The 6,991-nt window shown below is 37.7% G+C and overlaps 1 non-coding gene across 1 annotated transcript; it reads left to right on the top strand.

Annotated features, from left to right (window-relative positions):
* Positions 1 to 1,680: 1,680 nt before the first annotated feature.
* On the top strand, positions 1,681 to 1,786 carry LOC149011216 (small nucleolar RNA R71). The gene has a single exon (XR_016174842.1). It is a non-coding gene; the product is annotated as a small nucleolar RNA R71 (small nucleolar RNA).
* The last annotated feature ends 5,205 nt before the right edge of the window (positions 1,787 to 6,991 follow it).

Raw genomic sequence — 6,991 nt, 5'->3', positions numbered from 1 at the left:
TTTTCAATAGAGAATGTAAGACCCGTAGCTGAGGATCAAAATTTTGTAGTAGCAAAGCTATGACAAAGATAGTGAAATTCTGTTGGACTTGAAACATGCTCTGTTCAGCAGTTTGATTTATTGCCAAATTTGGCAAAACAACCACTCAATCTCTTTTTGTTCCCCACACTCCCTGCACATCAAAAATACATGTCATCAAGTCATCATCCAATTTTATTATCAAGTGAAGATTAACAAAATTGGAAACTACCCACTAATTTTGTTAAACACCTACTTAACTAAAAACAATGAAATTGGGTTGCCTCCCTTTATAAGCAAATTGAAGTATGATTGAAGATTTGTCACGCTCCAATGGTGCACCCCAATAATGCTTGATTCACTGCATGCTCTAGTTCCCTAGGCCGTTTAATGATTTCTTCTTGTGCACCTTCCATAATTGGACTCAAACTCCTTTGCTGCTTCACATACCTATTGCAACATTCCTCCAACCAAATTTTAAGCTTGTACACTGAAGGATTGATCCCGTTGATCTCTACTATACTCCATCCCATTGCTCTTCTACACTTCTTCAACACTTCAAGTAGCATATCTTCTTGCTCCTTTGTTAGCAGTGCTGAAACAAAAACATGGAGTGTTTTGGCTGCATCCAAATGGGCATATTGAGAGTGTTTTGAAAGATGTGTGAACTCTAACATAGGTGGCTCTTCAATTGATGGTTTCGGGGCTTTAGTTTCAAGCTCAGATAATACAAGAGATTGGAATCTACTCCCACTCAATACCTTAGCTGGTCTTGCCTCTAACCAATCCATATATCTACTTCCTTCATCATCCACTTGTTCAATTTCTATTGCCAATGAAAGCTCTATTGGGTTTTTAATACACTCTTTCTCCAACTCTTATGCAACCAGCTCTTCAATGACATCCACAACAAAGCACTCTTCTATTGCATCTGGAGATCTAGGATTTTCTGTATCACTTGGCAATGATCCTTGAGATCGATTACTTAAAGCACTAGCCAGCTGTCCAACTTGATTCTCCAAATTTCTCAATGATGATGCTTGACTTTGAATCATTGCATCATTCTTTGCCATATACTCCTTCAATAGAAGCTCTATTGATGAAGAGGGTTCCACAGGCTGAATTTTCACTTGCTGTTGAGCACTTGGAAGCTGATGAAGTTGAGGTGGGATGGAAAATGGGCCTACATTTTGTCCTTGAGCATTCCAAGAGTAGTTAGAGTGCTGCCTCCAATCAGGATTATAGGTGTTGGAATATGGGTTATTGGCATTGCTGAAATTACCAACATAGTAAGCAAATTCTGGGTTAGATGGACAACTATCAAAGACACGCTCCCCACCACAATATGTACACTTGATTGCTATATTTTGTTGAGTTTGTACAGCTGTAGCCAAGTTTGCGGATTTTAACACACTAGTTAGGGATGACACTTGTGCAGTTAAAGCTGTCACTGCATCAAACTCATAAATCCCTACCACTCTCTTATTTGCAACACCTCTCTCAACTGGACATTGGTAGTTGTTGTTGGCCATTCTCTCCAAGATCTCATAAGCTTCATTGTAAGACTTTGCCAATATAGCCCCATTTGCTGATGCATCCACTATGGATCGAGTTTGTCCACTTAAACCATAGTAGAAAGTCTCCATTTGAATCCAATGAGGAATACCATGGTGAGGACATTTACGCAAGAGCTCCTTAAATCTTTCCCATGCCTCATACAAAGATTCACCATCCAATTGTTGAAAACTAGTGATATCAATCTGAACTTGGCATTCTTTGTTGCAGGGAAGTACTTCATCAAGAACTTCTCTACTAAATCATTCCATGTGGCTACTGATTGTGGAGGTAATGAGTTCAACCATGCTCTTGCTCTATCTCGCAATGAGTAAGGGAATAGCTTCAATCTCAAGGCTTCTTCAGTTGCTCCAGGTATCTTGAAAGAACCACTTACTTCCATGAAGAGTTTAAGATGGAGATGAGGATCTTCTGTTGGCATTCCACTGAACTGTCCTATAGTCTGAAGCATTTGGAACATCACAGGCTTAAGTTCAAAATGTAATGCTTGAATTTCTGGCTTTACTATACTTGGATTCAACTCATGCAACCTTGGGACAACATATCCTCTAATGGCCCTATCTCTATCATCACCCTTAGCTGCCATATTATTCTCATTATTATTCAACCCATATCTCACTGCTTCAGCCATTGTTTGACCTGCTTCTAAACCTCGCTGCTCCCTTCTTCTAGCTTGAAATGTCCTTTTGATTTCAAAATCTAAGGGTATCAACTCTTGATCATGCAGCGGATTCATACAAGGGTAAAAGCACCTGGAAATAAAAGAAAACTAATATCAAAGTAAAGAAATTTCAGTAGATAAAACAAAAACTTACTTCTACACTAATTATCAAAGACAAAATTCCCCGGCAATGGCGCCAAAAACTTGTTGCTTGTGTACCAAGATGTTACGCAAGTGCACGTGTCGCAATCAAGTAATAAATGATAAGTAGAGTATCGATCCCACGGAGAATTCTATCCTTAATTTTCAATGTAAAAGTAAAATTGATTTAAATGAGATTAACAAGATTGATTTGTGATTGACTAACTAATTAACCAAATGACAGGTAATTAAACTAAAGAACTAAAGTGGAGATTAAGCAATAGAGGGAACTTAGTGAGTGAAGAGAGTGTTGGGAATCAAGTTTCCCTTCCCCTGAATTTTATAATGCAAATACTAAAGTAATACTACAACCCCAAAATATATCAAGAACTTGGAATGAATGGCAATATGGTATTTTCCAATACACATAAGCTAGCATCCTAAATCAACATCTGCAGATTCCTATGAAGAATTGATGTATGAATGCAATTTAAACCCAATCCAATCAATGGTAATGTGAGGTAATTGGGTATTCCTACCCAACCTACTAATTAACACAACATAATTAAAGATTATGCTAACTCACACAATTCAACAAACATCTAGAATGCATTAACATTCCAGCTAACTCAATCATAGCATTCGTTCATGAAAGATCATCCAAGAACAGAAATTAATCAATATAAATCATGCTGAATTCATTGACAAAAGGTTGTATTGTAGTAAGACTAAAGAACACATGATAAATACATCTCAACATTCAGGTTAGGTACTACTATCATCCCAACACAACACAATTTTAGCCCATAACAAACATTAAAAACACAGCAGTAGTCATAGTTAACATAAAGCTAGAAGATGAGAATATAAGTTTATAAGAATGAAAGAAACTAAAGCTTCAATGCTTCCACATGAGCTCCAGCCTTCTTCTCCGGCAGATCAGCAACTCCAACAGCTCTCCTTGCTTCAGCATGAAACCAGCCTTGGTTCTATCTTCTCTCCTCTCAGCCGTGTGTTGCTATGTCCCTTGCCTCCTTCTCCTCTTTTGTCTCTCTTTCCTCTATAAATGTATTCAATCATTAGGGTAGAACCTGACCATAGGATTAGAACATTCCTCCTGAGATCAAGGGCTGAGAACCATCATGTATTTACAAATATATTGTCCACTTAAGTTAGCCCTTTCTGGTCATTTCCATTTGAATTGGATTTGAGAATATTCTGTTCCGTTGCTGTAGCAATGCTGCAGCAAACTTCACAACAAAGTTAGAGAACAACTTCTTCTCCAATTATGGCTCTTTACCTACATTTTTCAAGAGAAAGAGAAATAATCAAATTCATCCACAAATCTGAAGAGAAATTCATGTAAGAGTGACAATAATGAAAACTAAACAAGATGCAACATGTTAAGACTAAATAAGACAACATCTAATGAATACTATCACTAAAACAAAGACAAAATACTCCTAAATCAAGCCATCTCAAGTATAAAGTTACCAATCTTAACTCTATTTCATAGAGTTATCAACCATCGGAAATATCCCATACTATTCCCACTGATGTCCAAGGATAGAAATGCCAAAAGGAGACTCCTTAATCCCAAATCATGCCTAATCAAAAACATTCCCAATTCAGTCACAACATACACAACCGATATCTCATCATATAAAAAGATACATATAAACATGATCAATTGCATATGTAAATGACAAGGATAAGTAATCATACATGATTCAAGTAATAAGGAAATACATGAACGTGGTACTACTGTACTTGAAGTACTTACAGCAGTAGCATCATACTAAGAAAGTATAAGAATGACAGTGAATCTATGATATTCCCAAAATAGAAACTAAGATTCACGCAATATATGTTAATATGGAAACAATTGTCCTTACCTTAAATAGCTTCAATGAATATCCAAAGATCAAAGAGAATGGTTCCAAACTTAGCAAATAAACTCTAAACAAGCATAGATACATCATTAGGAAAGAGACCTAGAAGATCAGAGATCAAACGAATCAAATCGGACGAAGAACATACCTACTGTCAGCCTTGGTCGATTGGGTGGTAGCTTGGTCCAATTGACCAAGCAATCGACCACTTGAACAGTACGCAGCAAAAAACTGATTTTTTATCTGAAACTCATTCTACAAGATCCGAAACACTACAAAACTTGGAAGGCCTCTAAAACAACAATCTAATACTACAATAGCATAGATTAGACACTAACAATGATAAAAAATAATACTTACTAATTTGGAAACGTGACTTTCTAATTTGGTAAAATTCATAGTTTTCAATGAAAATATGCTATGAACTCAAGAGAGTGACTAGAGATGATAAGATCTCATTCTAGTAGAACATAATCCGAAGATCATACATTAAACTAACATGCAAATAGATCTAACATGCTAGAGAAATCAAATCGAAAGAATGATCATGGCTTCATGAAGAAATCATAAGATTCATAGCTATGATCAAGTATGAAGATCATTGGAATGAATGGAGATTCATTCCTAACCTTGAATACTGTAAAAAGAGGTGTTTGCAAGTATGCAATACCTTCTTCATGATCACAGTACAGAGATTATATCATACAAGAGTAAATCAATAAGAAAGTAAGAGATTACCAACCTTGAAGATGAACAAGAGATGAAGAACTTGAGATCTTACAAGAGTTCTTCACAAACACCAAGGAGAGGCTTCCCACTTTCTCTGAGGGTTTTAGTAACAAAGGAGGCTAAGAAACACGTACTTCTATTATATAGAGCCCCAACAGACCTAACAAAGGATCTTTGGTAGATTCTGTCCCTGCTGGTCGATTGGCCCAATCGCCCACCCAGTCAACCAAGCAAGACAACAAGACCAAAATAGGGAAATGAAGGTCCAAATCAAATTCAAATCCAATGAGCTTCTCCCAACACAACATATGACTTACCTAGTATAGAGGAATGCCTTCAAATCATGTCCAACTACACTTTAAATCCATCAACTAGTCTCAACATCATCAAGGTGCAGTTTCATTTCCAAATCAGTCAAAGCTTCCAAGTATGGAATACCATCATCAACTTCCATGGGTTTTGGGTCAAACACCATGTCTTCCACTAAGATGGCCCATAGTTGGCTTCTTCCTTTACTTCGGGTCTTCGGACCTGCAGACAACAGGGTTTCCGGGTCAAGGTTAGGGCTGGGTTTCACAGGTCAGGTAGCCACCTCTGAAGGTTAAATCAGCAATTGGAACACCATAAAACTCTGGCCTGATGTAGAGTTTGAATTGAACGAATTAATGAAGGGAAATGATTCAGTTACCTTCACTGTGTCCGATCCTTTAGTTTATACAAATTTTACCTGTTATTCTTGACCGTTAGATTGTTCACCCTTCTCCCTGATGGCCGTTCGATCTTAGGGTTTTTACCCCTCTTTTGGAGTTAGTGGTAATTACCTTTGGTGGCATGATTGTGTATCCTAAATTTAATGGAAGCACGTTTCTTCCTATAACCGTCAGGTTTCTTCATGCTTATGCTACTTACTGGTTCGACCCTTGAACCTGTCCCGACTGGTATGTTTGACCTGACCATGGTCGAACCCGGTTTGATATTATTTTTTCCTTATCACCGCTCCTGTACTGACACCCTCCCATTACCTCCAGTTGGCCATTATATTTTAGACATGTGGATCATTCCAATCAGATGAATATAAATTCATATAAGAAAAACACACACACATTTCTAATTCCCCAATTCTCTCTCCTCTCCTTCACTGTCTCCATCTTCATGCTGGTATCACCACCACCACTGCCTTCTGCCTCTTCAACTCCAGCAGTAGTCGAATTTGCTGCCACCGTCACCTGCTATATTATCTCCTAGCCTCTCTGGCCATAGACTCCCCAAGTTAAAGATGAAGTAAGAAGCAATAGAAGAGAAACAAATGGGTATCTTAGAGCAACGTCCATCTCACCATGTATCTTCTAAACTAGTCCTTGAAATGAGCATAATAGGACAACAAATTAAAAAAAAATGGTGGTTGGTTTAATCTTCTTTGGTTTATTCTTTTTGTTTATTTTTACTGTAAAATTTCTCTTTTCGTCTTCTTCCTTTAATTCGAGGAAGAGGACATGAAGATTAAAAGAAAAAAAAAGAAAAGAAAAGAAGAAGAGGTGAACTATACAATTGAATGAGGCCCCTTTCTTTATCTCTTGTCTAACCAACAGATTCAAGAAAACCAAAACCAGATCTATGTAAATCTCTTCTGGACACTTTTATTTCGTCTAGGGTTTCTTGTTAGCCATGGCTTTGGAGTGGGTTGTTCTCAGTTATGCCACCAGCACAGAAGAGATCACGCCCCTTTTGTTGCCCAAATGCGAAGCCGAATCATGTGCTCTGACAGAACATCTTCGCCACCAGAAATCCTTCCTGAAGAGCCAACATAATGCCCTTTTGATTGCCGCGGCTCTCATCTTCTACTGGTTTCTTCTCCGTCACTCGCCTTGTGGTCCGTTTGGAGCAACTTAACTAATGCATTGAGACATTGAAGAATCAAGATTGATTGCAGAAAGATAAGCTTGGTTTACTTCAAAAAAGAATTGAAAAAGAAACT

This window comes from Hakea prostrata, chromosome 7 (genome assembly GCF_041222555.1).
Source record: "Hakea prostrata isolate BN-2017 chromosome 7, UWA_Hpros_2, whole genome shotgun sequence".
Classification (NCBI taxonomy): Eukaryota; Viridiplantae; Streptophyta; class Magnoliopsida; order Proteales; family Proteaceae; genus Hakea; species Hakea prostrata.
Note: the sequence above shows the minus strand (reverse complement) of the source record. Positions and strands in the feature narration are given on the sequence as shown.